Consider the following 18,770-nt stretch of genomic DNA (forward strand, 5'->3'; position numbering starts at 1 on the left):
CACAGGGCTGAGGGGACAGCATATAACACGGCTGAACCCAATGCTCACGGCAGAGACCTCAGAGCAAAGACTGAGGGAAGAAGGCTGAAAACGGACGTTTAAGGCCTCACTGTCACAGAGAATGGAAGCCTTAGGCACTGGGACTAGCCGCCCCCTCCCTACCCTCCCAGAGCTCGCCCTGCCCCCACCTGTCCAGTGATAGAAGCAGAACAGTAGCAGTGTCAGATCAAAAGAACAGAATATTTGCAGTTTTAAGAACTGTGGTCTGCAGACACGAACTCACAGCCCAACTAGTTCTGGCAAAGGGGAGGGAGCAGTGGAAGCTGGACTGGCTGTGGTGATGGTTGCTGCCATTGCTCTGGGCCACTTCTCACAACCTACCCAACCCCTGTCCCCACCTATCTGAGTGGATCCCTGCAGGAGAAAAGAGAGCTGCTGAAACACACGGGCTCTGAATCTAGTACAGGAAGAGCTTTGGAACTTCAGAAGCTCTCCACATCCTCCCTCAGAAGCGGCACACTAAGACCCAGGCAAACTGTTCACAGAGGAGAAGCCTGCCATCCAGGGAATTCCCCACATTGTGTGAGAAGCTGGAATAGTGCAGAGAAAATATAACACTACCGTGTGAGAGAGAATAAAAGGCTGCAGTTGGAGAGAAAACAAAACATTCTACCAACACTGATTGGAAAAAGAAAGACTTTTTTCTATCAACCTGTTGCAGAACCCACTCCTGTAGATGTCTAGGAAGAGAAATAGTAAGTCACTAATTGTCATGAATAACCAAGGCAACAAGACAGCTCAGAAAGAAAGTGAAAAGTCTCGAGAAAAGGAACTTAAATATATGGAAATATGTGACTTAAATGACAGAGAATTCAAGATTGCAGTTCTGAAAAAACTCAACGAGATGCAAGAAAACACAGATAGGCAGTTAAATGAACTCAGAAACACAATCAAAGAACAGCATGAGCATTTTACGAAAGAGATTGAAATTTTAAAACAGAACCAAATAGAATTTCTGGAGATTAAGAACTCAATGAAAGAAATTAAAAATGAAATAACCACCTTGGGTAGTAGAGTTGACCAGACAGAGGAAAGAATCAGTGACATCGAAGATAGAAACCTGGAAATTACACAGATGGAAGAAGAAAGAGACTTGAGACTTAAAAGAAATGAAAGAACTCTACAAGAACTTTCTGACTCCATCGGAAAGAGCAATATAAGAATAATGGGCATACCAGGAGGAGAAGAAAGAGAGAAGGGAACAGAGAATATATTCAAACCAATTCTCGATGAGAACTTCTGTGGACAGAACTGGATCCTCGAATCCAAGAAGCAAATAGAACACCTAATTACCTCAATCCCAACAGGCCTTCTCCAAGGCACATTGTACTGAAGCTGTCTAAAATCAACGAGAAAGAAAGAATCCTCAAGGCAGCCAGGGAAAAGAAGACAGTAACCTACAAAGGAAAGCCCATTAGATTATCATCAGATTTTTCAGCAGAAACTCTACAAGCCAGGAGGGAGTGGAACCAAATATTCAAACTATTGAAAGAAAGAAATTATGAAGCCAGAATAATATACCCAGCAAAGATATCCTTTAGCTATGAAGGAGGAATAAAGACCATTCCAGACATACAGAAGCTGAGGGAATTTTCTAATACACGACCTGCACTACAAGAAATACTAAAGGAGGCTATTCGACCACCATCTACAGGGACAATTTGTGGCAACCAAAACATAAAAAGGGGGAGAGTAAAGGCCTGAACCGGAATATAGAAATGGAAAAGTAAGCATGCTGAACAAAATGGAAACTCTAAATATCAAACTTTCTTTTACATAAACTTAATAGTAACCACACAAAAAGAAGCCAGAACTGAAATATACAATGTAATAAAAGAAGAAACAGAGGGAAAAATCATAGAACACCACCACACAGAAAGAATAAACAACAAAAAGGCAAAGAAACAATGGAGACACAGTCTTAAGAAAAAACCAAAGATAGAATGATAGGAAATCCTCACGTATCAAAAATCACCCTAAAAGGAAATGGACTGAACTCACCAATAAAAGGGCACAAAGTAGCAGATTGGATCAAAACACTAAACCCAACCATATGTTGCCTCCAAGAGACACATCTCAGCTACAAGGACAAACATAGACTCAAAGTGAAAAGGTAAAAATTGATATTCCAGCAAATGGCATCCAGAGAAAATTAGGTGTAGCCATAATGATATCAGGTGAAACAGACTTCAGAGTGAAAAAGATGACAAGAGACAAAGATGGACATTTCATAAAGATAAAGGGGACTATACAACAAGGAAACATAACAGACATCAATATTTATGCCCCCAATCAGGGAGCACCAAAATATACTAAGTAACTACTAACGGAGCTAAAGGGAGAAATTGACCAAAACACAATTATACTAGGGGACCTGAATACATCATTGACAGCTATGGATAGATCATCCAAACAGAAAATAAATAAAGAAGCAGCAGCCCTAAATGACACATTAGATGAAATGGACATAACTGACATTTATAGAGCACTTCATCCTAGAACATCAGACTATACATTTCTTTCTAGTGTACACGGAACATTCTCAAGGATAGACCATATATTGAGACATAAAAGTAGTCTCAGCAAATTTAAGAAAATTGAAATCATCCCAAGCATATTCTCTGATCACAAGGCTTTGAAATTGGATATCAACTGCAAAAAGCAAGCAGGAAAAAACACAAATACATGGAGATTAAATAACATACTTTTAAAGAATGACTGGGTCAAAGAAGAAATAAGAGGGAGATCAAAAGATACATAGAAAAAAATGACAAGGAAAATACATCCTACCAAAATTTTTGGGATGCAGCGAAAGTAGTTTTTAGAGGGAAATTTATATCATTACAGGCCTATCTCAAGAAACAAGAAACATCCCAGATAACTAACCTCACATTACACCTTAAAGAACTAGAAAAAGAAGAACAATGAAACCCAAAGTCAGCAGAAGGAAGGAAATAATAATAATCAGAGCAGAATTAAATGAAACAGAGAACAAAAAGACAATAGAAAAATTAATGTGAAATAGAGCTGGTTCTTTGGAAAGATTAATAAAATAGACAAATTCTTGGCTAGCCTCACTAAGATAAAAAGAGAAAAGACACTAAAAAACAAAATCAGAAATGAAAGAGGGGAAGTTATCACAGATGCCACAGAAATACAAAGGATCATCCAAGAATACTATGAAGGACTATATGCCACCAAATTCAATAACCTAGAAGAAATGGACAAGTTCTTAGAAACATATAGCCTTCCTGGCTGAATCACAAACTGGAAAATCTAAATAGACCAATCACCAGTAAGGAAATTGAATCAGTCATCCAAAACCTTCCCAAAAGCAAAAGTCCAGGACCAGATGGCTTCACTAATGAATTCTACCAAACATTCAAAGAGGATCTAATATCTGTCCTACTCAAACTCTTCCAAAAAATTGAAGAAGAGACAATATCCCCTATTTCATTTTATGAGGCCAACATTACCCTGATACTGAAACCTGGTAAGGATAACACACACACACAAAACTACAGGCCGATATCTCTGATTAATACAGATGCAAAAATCGTAAACAAAATTCTAGCAAATCGAATACAACAATGCATTAAAAAGATTATTCATCACGACCAAGTGGGGTTCATCCCCGGGGCACAAGGATGGTTCAACATATGCAAATCTGTCAATGTGATACATCACATAAACAAAATAAAGGACAAAAATCATATGATTATATCAATTGATGTAGAAAAAGCATTTGACAAGATACAACATCCATTTATGATTAAAACACTTAATAAAATGGGTATAGAAGGAAAATACCTTAACATAATAAAGGCCATATGTGACAAGCCCTCTGCTAATCTCATAATTAATGGAGAAAAACTGAAGCCCTTTGCTCTACGTTCAGGAACACGACAGGGCTGTCCCCTATCACCTCTGCTTTTCAACATAGTGTTGGAAGTCCTTGCCAGAGCAATCAGGCAAGAGAAAGAAATAAAAGGCATCCAAATTGGGAATGAAGAAGTTAAATTATCACTCTTTGCAGATGACATGATGCTATATATAGAAAACCCTAAAGACTCCACCAAAAAGCTATTAGAAACAATCAACGAATACAGTAAAGTTGCGGGCTACAAAATCAACGCACAAAAGTCCATTGCATTCCTATATACTAACAATGAAATCTCAGAAAAAGAAATAGAAAAAACAATTCCTTTTGCAATTGCAGCAAAATGAATAAAATACCTAGGAATAAACTTAACCAAGGATGTGAAAGACCTATATGCTGAAAACTATAAGACATTTTTGAAAGAAATTGAAGACACAAAGAAATGGAAAGACATTCCGTGCTCATGGATTGGAAGAATCAACATAGTTAAAATGGCCATATTACCCAAAGCAATATACAGATTCAATGCAATCCCCATCAAAATCCCAATGGCATATTTTAAAGAAATAGAACAAAAAATCATCAGATTTGTTTGGAACCACAAAAGACCCCGAATAGCCAAAGCAATCTTAAGAAAAAAGAACAATAATGGAGGTATCACACTTCCTGACTTTGGCTTGTACTACAGGGCTACAATAATCAAAACAGCATGGTATTGGCAGAAAAACAGACACATAGACCAATGGAATAGAATTGAGAACCCAGAAATAAAACCACATAACTATGGACAGATAATTTTTGACAAAGAAGCTAAAACATACAATGGAGCAAAGACAGCCTCTTCAATAAATGGTGCTGGGAGAATTGGATAGCCACGTGCAAAAGAATGAAACTGGACTGCTATTTGTCACCATGTACCAAAGTTAATTCAAAATGGATCAAAGACTTAAGCATAAGACCTGACACAATAAACTGCATAGAAGAAAACATAGGTACTAAACTTATGGACCTTGGGTTCAAAGAGCATTTTATGAATTTGACTCCAAAGGCAATGGAAGTAAAAGCTAAAATAAATGAATGGGACTATATGAAACTTAAAAGCTTCTGCACAGCAAAAGAAACCATTGACAAAATAAAGAGGCCACCAACTGAATGGGAGAAGATTTTTGCAAACAGTGCCTCCGATAAGGGACTAGTATCCAGAATATACAAGGAACTCATGCAACTCAACAACAAAAAACAAACAACCCAATTGAAAAATGGGCAGAGGACTTGAAGAGACATTTCTCCAAAGAGGACATACAAATGGCAAATAGACATATGAAAAAATGCTCAACATCACTAATCATCAGAGAAATGCAAATCAAAACCACAATGAGATATCACCTCACCCCAGTCAGAATGGCTATCATCAACAAGACAAATAGTAACAAATGTTGGAGAGGCTGTGGAGAAAAAGGAACCCTCATACACTGTTGGTGGGAATGCAGACTGGTACAGCCGTTATGGAAGGCAGTGTGGAGGTTCCTCAAAAAATTACGAATAGAATTGCCATATGACCCAGCAATCCCTCTCCTGGGTATCTACCCAAAAAATCTGAAAACATTTAGAGATAAAGACACGTGTGCTCCAATGTTCATTGCAGCTTTGTTTACGGTGGCCAAGACATGGAAACAACCAAAATGTCCTTCGGTAGATGAATGGATAAAGAAGTTGTGGTATATATACACAATGGAATACTATTCGGTGGTAAGAGAAGATGAAATAGCACCATTTTTGACAACATGGGTGGATGTTGAGATTATAATGCTAAGTGAAATAAGTCAGACAGAAAAAGTAGAGAACCATATAATTTCACTGATATGTGGTATGTAAAACTGATAGCAACAAAAGAACAAGACAAACAAATGAAGGAACAAAAACTCATAGACATAGACAATAATTTATGGGGTGACCAGAGAGTAAGGGGGGAGGGGAGCTCTAGAAGAGGGTGAATGGAGTCTAATCTATGGTGGTGGAAAGAGAACTGACTCTGGGTGGTGAACACACAATGTGAGATATAGATGATGTATTACAGAATTGTACACCTGAAATCTATGTAAGTTTACTAACAATTGTCACCCCAATATACTTTAATTAAAAAAAAAAAGAAGTTGTGGTACTTTTATACAATGGAGTATTACTCATCCATAAAGAAGAATGAAATCTTACCATTTGCCACGATATGGATGGGCCTAGAGAACATTATGCTAAGTGAAATAAGTCTGATGGAAAAAGACAAATACCATATGATTTCACTTATATGTCGAATCTAAAGAATAGAATAAATGAACAAACTAATCAGAAACAGTCTCAGAGACATAGAGAAAAACTGAAGGTTTACTAGATGAGAGGGGGTATTGGGATGAGGGAGAAGGTGAGGGGATTAATAAGCACAAATTGGTAACCACAAGATTGCCATGGGGGGCCGGCCCGATGGCTCAGGCGGTTGGAGCTCCATGCTCCTAACTCTGACGGCTGCTGGTTCGGGCCCACATGGGCCAGTGGGCTCTCAACAACAAGGTTGTCAGTTCAATTCCTCGAGTCCCGCAAGGGATGGTGGGCAGCGCCCCCTGCAACTAAGATTGAACATGGCACCTTGAGCTGAGCTGCCGCTGAGCTTCTGGATGGCTCAGTTGGTTGGAGTGCGTCCTCTCAACCACAAGGTTGCCGGTTCGACTCCCGCAAGGGATTGCGACCCCTGCAACTAGTAACAGCAACTGGACCTGGAGCTGAGCTGTGCCCTCCACAACTAAGACTGAAAGGACAACTTGAAGCTGAACGGCACCCTCCACAACTAAGATTGAAAGGACAACAACTTGACTGGAAGTACACACTGTTCCCCAGTAAAGTACTGTTCCCCTTCCCCAATAAAATCTTAAAAAAAAAAAAAAGATTGCCATGGGGATACAAAAGACAGTTTGGGGAATATAATCAATAATGTTGTAAAGATTTTGTAGGGTGTCAGATGGACATTTTTTTTATTAGGGAGACCACTTCATGAATGGTATAGATGCCTGAACACTGCACTGCACACTTGAGGCTGAAGCTGAATAACAATGAATGTCAACTATAATTTTATATGTATATTTACAAGAAGCTGAGTACAGCATAGGGAATAGAATCAATGGAAGTGTAACAGCTATATACGATGTCAGAGGGGTAGTAGATTGGGGGAGGGAGGTTATCACTTTATGAGGGGTGTAAATGTCTAACTATTGCATTGTTTCGCACACTGAAACTAATTAAAAAACCACTTTCAAAGAAGCATTTTTCTCTAAATAAACCTTATCTGTACATAAATGTAGCAGTCTTTTTCTTTATGGCTTCTGGGTTTTATGTCTTACTTAGAAAGATCTTCCCTACTTGGAGATGATTTTTAAAAAAGAAAAAAAAAGTTCTTGTTTCCTTCTGGTACTTTCATGTTTTTAAAAGTTCTTTCATCCATATGGAATTGACTTTGGTGTGAGCTGTAAGGTATAGCTCCAGCTGGCACTCAGCTGTCCTGAAGCCATTTATTGAATAACCCATCATTTTTTTCACTGCTTTGAAATGCCACCTTCCCATATGTGTTTGGATCTATTTTTGGCTCTCTAATTTGTTTCATTGATCTAGTTGTACAATTCATATGCTATTTCAAGCTTCTTTAATTAAGTATAGTATTATAATTCCTTTTATTATTTGGAAAGAATAGTCTCCCCTATTAGCTTTCTTTTGAAACATTTTCTTGGCTATTCTTGCATGTTTTACTTTTCATATGAAATTTAGAATCAGTTTGTCTAATTAAAAAGTAAATAAGTTTCATTGAGACTACATTAAGTTTTTAGATAAATTCAGGGAGAAAAAATATTATTTCTTTCTGTTTGAAAACAGGGTATGTCTTGCTATTTATTCAATTAAAAAAAGATTTTTTGCTAAAGCTTTCGAGTTTTGGTTCATTTAAATTCACTTTAATTGCGTTTATTCCTAGGTATTCTGTTTTTTTGTGAGTGTTGTAAATGGGGTTTTTCTTCTATTATATTATTCTAACAGGTTTTTTGCACAGCAAACAGTGTTTGATTTTTGCATATGAAATTTGCAATTAGCCACATTAATTTTCTTATTTCTATTTACTTTTCAATTGATTTTCCTGGGTTTCCCAGATATATAATCTCTTTACCTGCAAGTAACAATAATTTTACTTTCTCCTAAAAGTAACAACATATTTACTTTTACTACAGGATTTTATTGCAGGGCTATGCAAAGTGCTCCTAGTTCTGTCCTCCTAGAAGTCCGTGTCTGCTGCTGGGATATGCCAAGCCATTCTGGGTCCCAGTGGCTGATATCCCACAAGCATAAAACTTGAGAAGAGGTTTAAGCAGAGGAATGACAGGGTCATATCTGCAGTTAGGAAGACCACCCCAGCCCCTGGTGAGCAGATCAGCACAGCCCTCATGGTGGGAGAATCCAGCAGTTGGGACATGGGCAGCAGCCAAACCCAAGTGAGATTAAGGAGGTAGTATAGGTTAAAATTTAATGAGCGTTTATTATATGTCACGTATTAGCACTTGAAGCTCAGCCATCCTAGGATCATTTCCCTCTACTTTCAGATAGAGGAACTGGGGCTCAGAGCAGTTATGTATCCCAGGTCTCTCGGCTAGCAGGTGGTGGTGCCCATGTTGTACTTGGCTGCTGAATCTCTGTGTGGTACTGGAGGGCAAGAGAAGGAGTCACAGAGCGATGGGGGTTTTGGGGGCTGCCACACAGTGGGAGAGCTGGCAGAAGGAGGGGAGAAGATCTGGGACGCAGGAGGAAGACCTCCACTCTGGACATGCTAAGCAGCCAGTCTGACAGGCAGTGGGGTCTCTGCTGGGGACTGAGACACTCATCCTTCCTATAGCCCTGAGGATGGCTAACTCAAGGATTTGGTGTCATCATCCCCCAGCAGCGGGAGCTGAACTTCTCCACTACAGGTCATTTCCCCTGCAACATGTCCTGGGGGTTGCTCATCTGCCAGACTGACCGTCCTCATCATACTCACCGTGACCACTCTCCCACTTACTGGAGACTACGGCCAAGTTATTTAACCTCTCCATGCCTCAGTCTCCTCCTCTGTAGAATGAGTATGCTAATGGTACCTCCCTCAAAAGGTTGTTATGAGGATTAAATGAATTAATATTAATGCATGTGTAAGTGCTATTTAAGTGTTTGTTAAGTAAATAAATGCAATAAGAGAATTTTATATGGGATGTGCTATGAGAATTAAGGAACAAATTCAGTTTTATTTGGGGTTTGGGTGGTGTCAAGAGATGATTTGGGGGTGCCCCCTGCCTGCAGCTTTTTGCTGTGGGCCAGTTAGACCCAGAGTCCACCACCTCTTAACAGTCCAGTGTGCTGTGGGCAAGTACACCATATGATGATTCTAAGTTCTTTAGCTCCTTCTCCCAGTAACATCTAAGTCAGGCCTTTTGTAGTGATTCATTTTTATGTTATATGCTTTTACCACTAAAAAAACTTTTTATGAGGTATATAAATTCATAGGAAAGTATACATTGTAAATGTACACAATACAATGAATATTCATAAACTGAACACACCCTAGTACTAGATTAAGAAACAGAGTGTGGTCAGCCCCTCCTGGTCACTCCTCAACCCCAAGGTAACCATTGTCTGAGTGGACATCTGACTGCATGGACATGCTTTGCCTATTGTCACACTTGACTTAAATGGAATCCCATAGCATGCTCTCTGCCATCTCTGGTTTTTTGAGCTCCACACTACATTTCGTGAAATTAATTCATGCTGTTTGTTGAGTGTAGCAGGAGTACGTTCATTCTCATTGTGTGAATGTTTCTGTCATGTATTTTCACTGTTATAAAAGATTATGTTGTGTGAATAAACCACAATTTATTTATCCATCCTTTTATTGATGGATATTTGAATTATTTCTAGTTAGAGGATGGTACAAACAGAAATATAGAGAATATTCTTTGGGTGGCTCCATGCACTCATTTCTCTTGCTGGATAAGAGGGGATGGGTGTGTTCGGCTTTAAGAAAGGGTGCCAACCAGGTTTCCAAAGTGGCCGTACAATTTACACCTGCCTGGAGTTAGTTAACTTTAAGAGCCAGGGACCTTTCTTTAATGTTGAAATAGTTCCTGTATTTGAATAATTTGAATGGGGCCTGGTATGACTTGCAGTGATCCCAAAAGTCTTCATTTTCAGCAGAGGATTTTAAAATGATGCTCAAGGAATATAATTTGTTTTCCATTTACCGACAGTAAACAAGACAAGTTAATTTACCAAAGACCAAGAGAACGATGGAAACAAGCATTTTTTATTTATTTATTTATTTATTTATTTATTTATTTATTTATTTATTTTTAGTGTCAGGTGTACAAAGCAATGTAATAGTTAGACATTTACACCCCACACTAAGTGATAACCCTTCCATCTACTACCCCTCTGATACCTTACACAGCTGTTACAATACCACTGACTATCTTCACTATGCTGTACTCCACATCCTGTGGAAACCAGCATTCTTAAATCTCTCCTCACTGTACTTTTAGTTAATTAACAGCATGCTGATCAGAGTCTGGGGTTCTGGAGCCTGCCTCCTGGCTGCAGGGTGCTGGTTGCCCCACCAGCTGGTTGGGCATCTCGGACAAGGGATTTGACCCCTAGCGCCTCTTTGTCCTCATTTGTACAATGAGGATATAGCAGTATCTTCGCAGGGTGGTTGTGGGGATTGAATGAAATCTTCCATGTGGGATACTTAAACAGGGCATGACATATCATAAATGCTCAACAAACACTGGTTGTTGTTTTGATATTGTCAAAAGAGGACTGATAGTTTAAAATAGGATTTGGGGCAAAATGTATCAGAACAATATTGATAGCTGCTTTTCTTAATACCACACCAAACTCTCCTGGCCAGAGCCCAGTTACTCAGAAACACCATCCAAGAGAGCAAATACAGGGGGTAGTGGAAGCCAAGTCTCCACACTAAGGTTCAAGTTCAAGATTGGAGCACAGCCTCTTGCTCACCTCAGCACAGGGCAGTGGGTGTCAAGTCTGATGAGCAGCTCTTGCAAGCCCACTGCTGGTTAGGGGAGAAGTATGACTGCTGCAAGCAGCTCCTGGTCTAGAGGTGTGACCGAAGGACCACAGGAGCAGAGGCAGAACAAACAGGAAAAGAGCAACAAGACCTCAGGCAGCTCAGATTTCCATATGGTAGGGCTCTCAAAGGATTCCCATCATAGCTCACAATAACTGAAAATTTATGTGATAATCCCAAGGCATCAAGAAAAGAACTAATATGTGTCAACTATAATTAAAACATAAATTAAGAAAAAAAGAAAAAGACAAATAACTTCCTCTGCCATCTGTCTACAAAGTAAGCAATAAATATTTTTTCTGATAAAGAGAATTCAGGGTTCTTTAACATATGCATTTTAAGGAAAAGGTAAAGAGATAGAGGGCAAATCTTTAGATTAGAACACTTAAAAATCATATCATAATTGCAATGTAAAGTCCTTGTTTGAATCTTGATTTTTAAAAAATCTGCTAAAAATGTCTAAATTTGTGACACAATTTAAAATGTAAACAAAGTGAAAATATGATGATATTGAGAAATTATGATTACTTTTTACATGTAATAAATAACAGTAGGGCAATTATGTTTAAAAAGAATTTTCTGTCTTAGAGATAAATACAGAAATATATACAAGTGAAGTGATACAATGTCTGGGATTTACTTCAGAATTAGATGGATGGAGGGTCACTGGGTAGGGTTTGGAGGAGCAGGGTGGGCCACCATGGCTGGAAGTTGAGGCTGGGTACTGTGAGTCATTCAGCTACAAATTATTTTTGTGTATCTACAAAGTTCTCCATAATACAATTAAAAAAAAAATTTATTGGGGAAGGGGAACAGGACTTTACTGGGAACAGTGTGTACTTCCAGGACTTTTTTCCAAGTCAAGTTGTTGTCCTTTCAGTCTTTGTTGTGGAGGGCGCAGCTCTGCTCCAGGTGCCCTGTTCAATCTTAGTTGCAGGGGGCGGAGCCCACCATCCACTGGGGGACTCGAGGAATGGAATCGACAAACTTGTGGTTGAGAGCCCACTGGCCCATGTGGGAATTGAACCGGCAGCCTTCAGGGTTAGGAGCACAGAGCTCCAACTGCCTGAGCCACCAGGCCAGCCCCTCCATAATACAGATTTTTAATAAAGCTGTTCCAAAAGAAAAAAAAGTAAGGAAATGTGTAATGTATTTTTTTAATTTCCATCAAAATTGCTTCAAGAAAGAAAAAAAGAAAAGGAAAGAAGGAAGGAAGGAAGAAAAGAAGGAAGGAAGGAAATAAGGAAGGAAGGAAGGAAGGAAGGAAGGAAGGAAGGAAGGAAGGAAAGGGAAGGGAAGGGGAAGGGAGGGAGGGGAGGGAAGGGAAGGAAGGAAGGAAGGAAGGAAGGGAAGGAAGGAAGGAAGGAAGGAAAGGAAAGAAAAGGAAGAAAGAAAGAGGGAAAGAGGGAGGGAGGGAGGAAGGGAGGGAGGGAGGGAGGGAGGGAGGGAGGGAGGGAGGAAAGAAAGAAAGAAAGAAAGAAAGAAAGAAAGAAAGAAAGAAAGAAAGAAAGAAAGAAAGAAAGAAAGAAAGAAAGAAAGAAAAAGGAGTGCAGGAAAAACAGTAACGCATTGTACAAGAATGTTAATCTGAAATATTACTTAGAAGTTTTTGCCATATGCAGGAGTAGAGAGTGAAGTCATCAGCAACCTAGGAGAACTCCTCGATGAGCTCATTCCTCCCTCTAAGATTTGCTGGTAACCCACTGTTGCTACACCATCAGGGACCTGAGCACTGGGCACTGAGCCTTGCTCTGCCTCAGCCACACACTTTTGGACATGTTGCTAACTGTCTCCTGGTACCAGATCAGCACCCACTTTACTGTGTTGTGAGGAACAAATAGAATAATGGATGAAGGTGCTCTCGTTTTATGTAGGAAACCAAAAGGGGCATGGGGATAAATTTGCTTTTGGAATGATGGAAAGAATTACCGTTTGCTCACCCTGACCAGGCAAGGTGAGCAAATGGTAATTCTTTTAGAGAAGCACACAGAACCGTAATATTGTAGTACAATAGCCCCCCCCCTTATCTGTGGGGGATATGTTCTAAGCCCCCCAGTGAATGCCTGAAACTGAACCTTATATGTACTAAGTATTTCCGGGGCCAGGCCTACATTTACAAAATGGCGAAACTGCCATGGGTAGCTTGAGCAACTTTTTACTAATTGATTCAGGCTGCACCTAACCAACTTGGCTAGGAACTTAGAATTTCAAAATGGCCAAACAGACCTTTAATAGCACTTTTATAGTTCACATCTAAGGTGATGTGCCACTGTGACACAAACTTCCATTTCCTCCTCTGTGAAATGGGTACACATGTTCAAGGTAGTAGATTGGAGATGCCACCCTTGTTAATATTGATAAGTCCTTGATAAAGGTATGAATAAGAGGTCCCAGGAAGGTGGCGCTGGGTAATTCTTCTCCTTTCTGGGTGTGCCCCAGAAACTTCTGCTCCTGCCTTCCTCACCATGAGATACTGGGTGATTCACCAGGTTCATGTGGGCAGGAGCAGAGGGTCCTGCCCATCTTCCCAGACATGTAAGATCCTAGGTTTCGTTCTGCAAGTCTTGGTGTCCCCAGCCAAAGTTCTTGGGTTCTGGCTGCAAACCGTGGGAGAGTGGAGTGCCCACTAGCTCCTTCCCATGGGGTGTTGTTAGGGCATGAGTCACCTAGGAAAGCCCTCGAGCATTAGTTTAGTTAATGTAACAACAGAAACCTTCCGGGCTAGCAACTTCTTTGGTATTCCAGACCCTGTCGTCTCCAGAAAGCCTTGTAGAGCCATCGACACTTACTCAAAAGTACAGGGCCCGTAAAAACATAATGCCAGGAACGTGGGCTGCATGCCTGACTTTGCCGTACTCAGACTGCTCTTTATTTCAAAAGCCCTCTGGCAACCCCTCCCGCAATCATTTGGGCTCAGGATGTCACTCCCTGGTCACACCTAGATTCTTGACTGATTTATTAAGTTTTATGGGGAAAGGTTTCTCTCTATTATTTGCTTGGCAAATGCTGTTTGGCTCCTGTTTGGAAATGATTACAAGAAGTAGGTGGAGAAAAAGTGGAGGCTCCAGTCACAAGTCGTCCCAGAGCTGCTCTGATAGTTTTCCAGAGGCCTGACGGGCCAGGCAGGGGGTGTGTGAGGCTGGGTTGGGGTGATTCATTTGCCTAAAGACATGGATACATGGACAAGTTGAGGGCAATGCTGAACATTTCCACAGGCACACAAACTCCCATGCATCCTACCCATCAGGCAACAGTAAGTGGTGAGTACTGTGGTGAACTGGAAATTGCTTGCCTCTTCTAGAGAGCAGCCCAGCCCCTGTAGCTGACGTTGCCTTGTGGGACTAAGTGCCCAGCTTTGCCAAATCTTTTGAATTGTCAAAAGAGGCCAGGAATTTGGAGTTGTGCAATTTCCAGATTTTTCATGTTGGCAACTATTTAAAAAAACCATTGTATAAGCACATGAAAAAATGTTCAACATCACTAATCATCAGGGAAGTGCAAATCAAACTACAGTAAGATACCACCTCACACCCATTAGGATGGTTATTGTTAAAAAACAAGTGTTGGTGAGAATGTGCACAAATGGGAGCCCTATGCGCTGTTGATGGGCATGCCAAATAGTACAGCTGCTGCGGAAAACAGTATGGCTGTTTTTCAAAAAGTTAAAAAGATTACCTTATGATGCAGCAATTCCAGTTTGGGGTATATATTCAAAAGAACTGCAAACAAGGCCTTAAAGAGATATTTGTACACCATGTTCATAGCACAATTACTCACAATAGCTAAAACATGGGAGCAACCCAAGTGTCCACTGATGAATGAATAGATAAACAAAATGTGGCATATACATACAATGCAGTGTTATTCAGCCTTAAAAAGAAATGTTATTCTGGCACATGTTACAACATGGACAGCCTAGCAGACATTATGCTAAGAGAAATAAGCCAATCACAGAAAGATAAATACTGTATGATTCTACTTATATAAGGTACTTAGAGTTGTCAAATTCATAGAAATTTTACAGAAAGTGGAATGGTGGTTGCTAGGCACTGGGGAAGGGGAAAGTAGGGAGTTAGTGTTTAATAGGGAAAGAGTTTCAGTTTGACAAGATGAAAAGAGTTCTGGAGGTGGATGGTGGTGATGGTTGCATAACAATGTAAATGTGCTTAATGTCATTGAACTACACACTTAAAATGGTTAAGATGGCAAATTTTATATTATGGGTATTCTACAATAAAAAAAATGGAAAATGCTCCAATCAAAAGACATAGGGTGGCTGAATGGATAAGAAAACAAGACCCTTATATATGCTGCCTACAAGATCATATCAAAAGACACTTCAGATCCAAAGACACACACAGACTAAAACTAAAGGAATAGAAAAAGATATTTCATGAAAATAGAAACAAACAAATAAAAAAGCTGTGTTAGCAATACTTATACCAGACAAAATAGACTTTAAAACAAAGGCTATAACAAGAGACAAAGAAGGATCCGGTAAGTCACTTGTAGATTCGAAGAAACTTCAAACACTATTTTGAAGGGACGTGTGCATCCATATGTTCATTGCAGCATTATTTACAATAGCCAAGATATGGAGGCTGCCTGGGTGTCCATCAATGGATGAATGGATAAATAAGAGGTGGTACATATATACAACAGAGTATCACTCAGCCATAAAAAAAAAAAAAAAAAAAAAAAATGAAATCCTGCCATCTGCAACAACACGGATGGACCTAGAGGGTATTGTGCTGAGTGGAGTAAGTCAGACAGAGAAAGACAAATGTCATATGATTTCACTTATATGTAGAATCTAAAGAACAAAATAAACAAACGCAAAACACAAACTAATAGATACAGAGAACATTTTGAGGATTGCTAGATAAGAAGGTGTTTGGGGGGACTAATTAAAAAAGGGAAGGGATTAAGAAGTACAATTGGTAGTTACAAAATAGTCATGGGGATGTAAAGTATAGCATAAGGAATATAGTCAATAATATTATAATAACTATGTATAGTGTCAGACGGGGTCTAGATTTATTGGGTGGTCACTTTGTAAGTTATATATCTAATCACGATGTTGCACACCTGAAACTAATATAATAGTGTATGTCAACTGTAATTGAAAAATAAAAAAATTAAATTATTTAAGAAAAAAATGGGAAAAAAAATTGTTAAGTACATTGCAGGCCAAACAAAACTTGTCTTTGGGCTCAGTGGGGCCCAAGGCTGCTTGTATGTCCCCCTCTGCTGTATGTCACCTTCCACATTAGCCTGCTTACTAGATCTACTGCCCTGCCCAGCCCAGCTATGCCCAGTCGGGGATGGGCACATCTGCGTTTGAATCTGGCTCTGCTTACCAGTCATGAGATGCTGGACACTTCTATGGATAGGTCAGGGATTATAAAAGCTTTGTGTATCCCAGTGTTTGTTTCTTACCTGAAGGGGTCTCTAGAGGTAGTGCCACCAAATGCCTTAGCCTAGATGCTCTGGGTTCATTGGTCCAGGTATAACATCTATTGCTGATTAGAATATGCCCTGTGTGATATCAAAGTAGATCAGCTCCTGCCTATGTGAACTGGTTACCAAGACACTGATTTGACATGGTGCTTTAGAATGATAAACTCTGCTTGAACCCATGCTTAACAATTTAAGAGGAGGGCAGCAAAATTGCCAAGGCATGCTGAGGGCAGACATTCAGGTGGGCCAAACAAAACGTTGTGAAGAAAAAGAGGAGAGGAAGGATGTATTAGCAAAACAATTTTTAAATAATTTCCCCTCACAGTTTTCTTGTAGAGTTTAAAATCTTTGTCATTGCCTGTTCTCTGTGACGATTTCCAACTGACTTGCTTTTTCTGACAGCGTAAAATTTAGTAAAAGCAAATGAGAACTTTTTTGGTAAAAGTAAATTTTTGAGTTATATTCTTAAAATGTACCACCTTTTCTTGGACAGTCACTGAGGATTTGAAAACAAGTTGTGCAGCGTCCCTGTTCTCGAGGAGCTTATGGTTTAGAGGAAAGACAGAAAATTAAATGTAAATTTTTAGCTTCCGGGCAAGAGGATACGATGAGAGTTTCTTAGGATGGGTAAATGACCCAGCTGCAGGAGATAGGTCAGGGAAAGTGTCTGCTGGAGAGGATGCCTGAGCTGATAAATAAAGGGTGACCAGGAGTTAGCCTGGAGACTATATGGGAGTGGGGAGACAGACAACTGCACAGAGAAGAAACTCTCAGGCCTGCAATGTAAGACCAAAAGTCAGGGCCCTCTATTAGGTGCTGCTTTGACTTCTGGTGAAAGTGTTAAAGCTCAAATGCAGTAACCACAAGTTCTCCTCCCTTCTCTGCTCCCAAGGAAAAGGTCCCCTGGCCAAATAATCCTTTGTCAAGGGGACCAGCTGCAGCTCCTACTTATCTCTGAGTAAAGGGTTTCAGTTTCCTGTCAGCCCCTGAAATTGCACAAACAAGACAATTCTCCTGCATGAGTCAGAGGCCACCCCATCCCCCTGATACTACAAAATCAACCTCCACAAGACACAGGTTACTCTTTTTCCAAGTGCAGTCCTTGTGTGGCCCTGCATAGTGTACGGTGTCCTCCTCTGTGTGCTGTGAGTATATGTGACTAATAAACTGCTACTGAGCTCATCTGTCCAGTGCCCTGTATGTACTTAGCCATGCCCATAACTGTAGGACAGGAATCCCTCCCTTAGCAGTGGTATGAATAGTAGGTGGTTAAAAAAAAAAAAAAGCCTGTAAGGGATATGCATGGAGAGCCATAAATCAGCATTGATAGGGGAGTCAGTGAGGTTGGAGCAATGGGACAGCTGGTAAGGAAGCAGGCAGAGATGAGTTCATCAAAGTTCTAGTACCTTTAACTGGTCACTGGATCATAGTGGCAGAAGTTTCTGTAGGGTGTTGAGCAGGGATGAGAACTGGCTATATTTGCGATTTAAATAGTTGACTCAGGCCAGTGTGTGGGCTGAGTTTGAAGGGGATAAGCTTGGTGGTAGCAAATCTGATCAGAGAGCTACTGCAGTCGTCCAGGTAAGAGATGATGAGGGTCTCAGCTAGGACCAGCAGTGTGAGGTGAAGCGGAAAGGAGAGCCTGGGGAAGTGTTTATAATGCAGAAAATGTAATCAGTTTGGCCTCCTTTAACCAAAAGGCAGCAAATATGTGTTGAACACCTTAGTAAATGAATGAATATTAATTGAGCTGGGGCCCAGCAAAACTGCAGGGTGAGGTTGTGTGGGGTGAGTACTCCCCAAAGGCAGCCATCCTGAAGATGGGTGAGGCTTGTGGGGCCCATCTCACACTCCACTCACCAAGCCTAATAAGGAATTTTGTAGAAGGAAACAAGGACCTGTGAGACAAAGATATGTTTCCCCCAGCAGTTTACAACTTTGATTTGTAAACCTGAAAGATGACTGTGATCACACGCGAATTGCTGATTCGGGCTGGGCGTGCAAAGTTTTGAAAAGGCAAAATGCCATCTCTGCCTGTTTTTTCACATAACATGAGATAAGAGTTGGTTTTCTTAGAAAAAAAATAAATAACAAAACAACCAACTTTCATTTCTTCCCTTTGGGTAAGATTAACCTTCAACATGTTGACTCAAGTGTGAATCAACCAATGGATTCAAATTCAGGATTTTCTTTTATCAAGGCTAGGGAGTGTTACCAGGGTGCTCCAGACTG

The sequence above is a fragment of the Rhinolophus sinicus genome, linkage group LG13, assembly GCF_036562045.2.
Source record: "Rhinolophus sinicus isolate RSC01 linkage group LG13, ASM3656204v1, whole genome shotgun sequence".
In the NCBI taxonomy this organism is placed as follows: domain Eukaryota; kingdom Metazoa; phylum Chordata; class Mammalia; order Chiroptera; family Rhinolophidae; genus Rhinolophus; species Rhinolophus sinicus.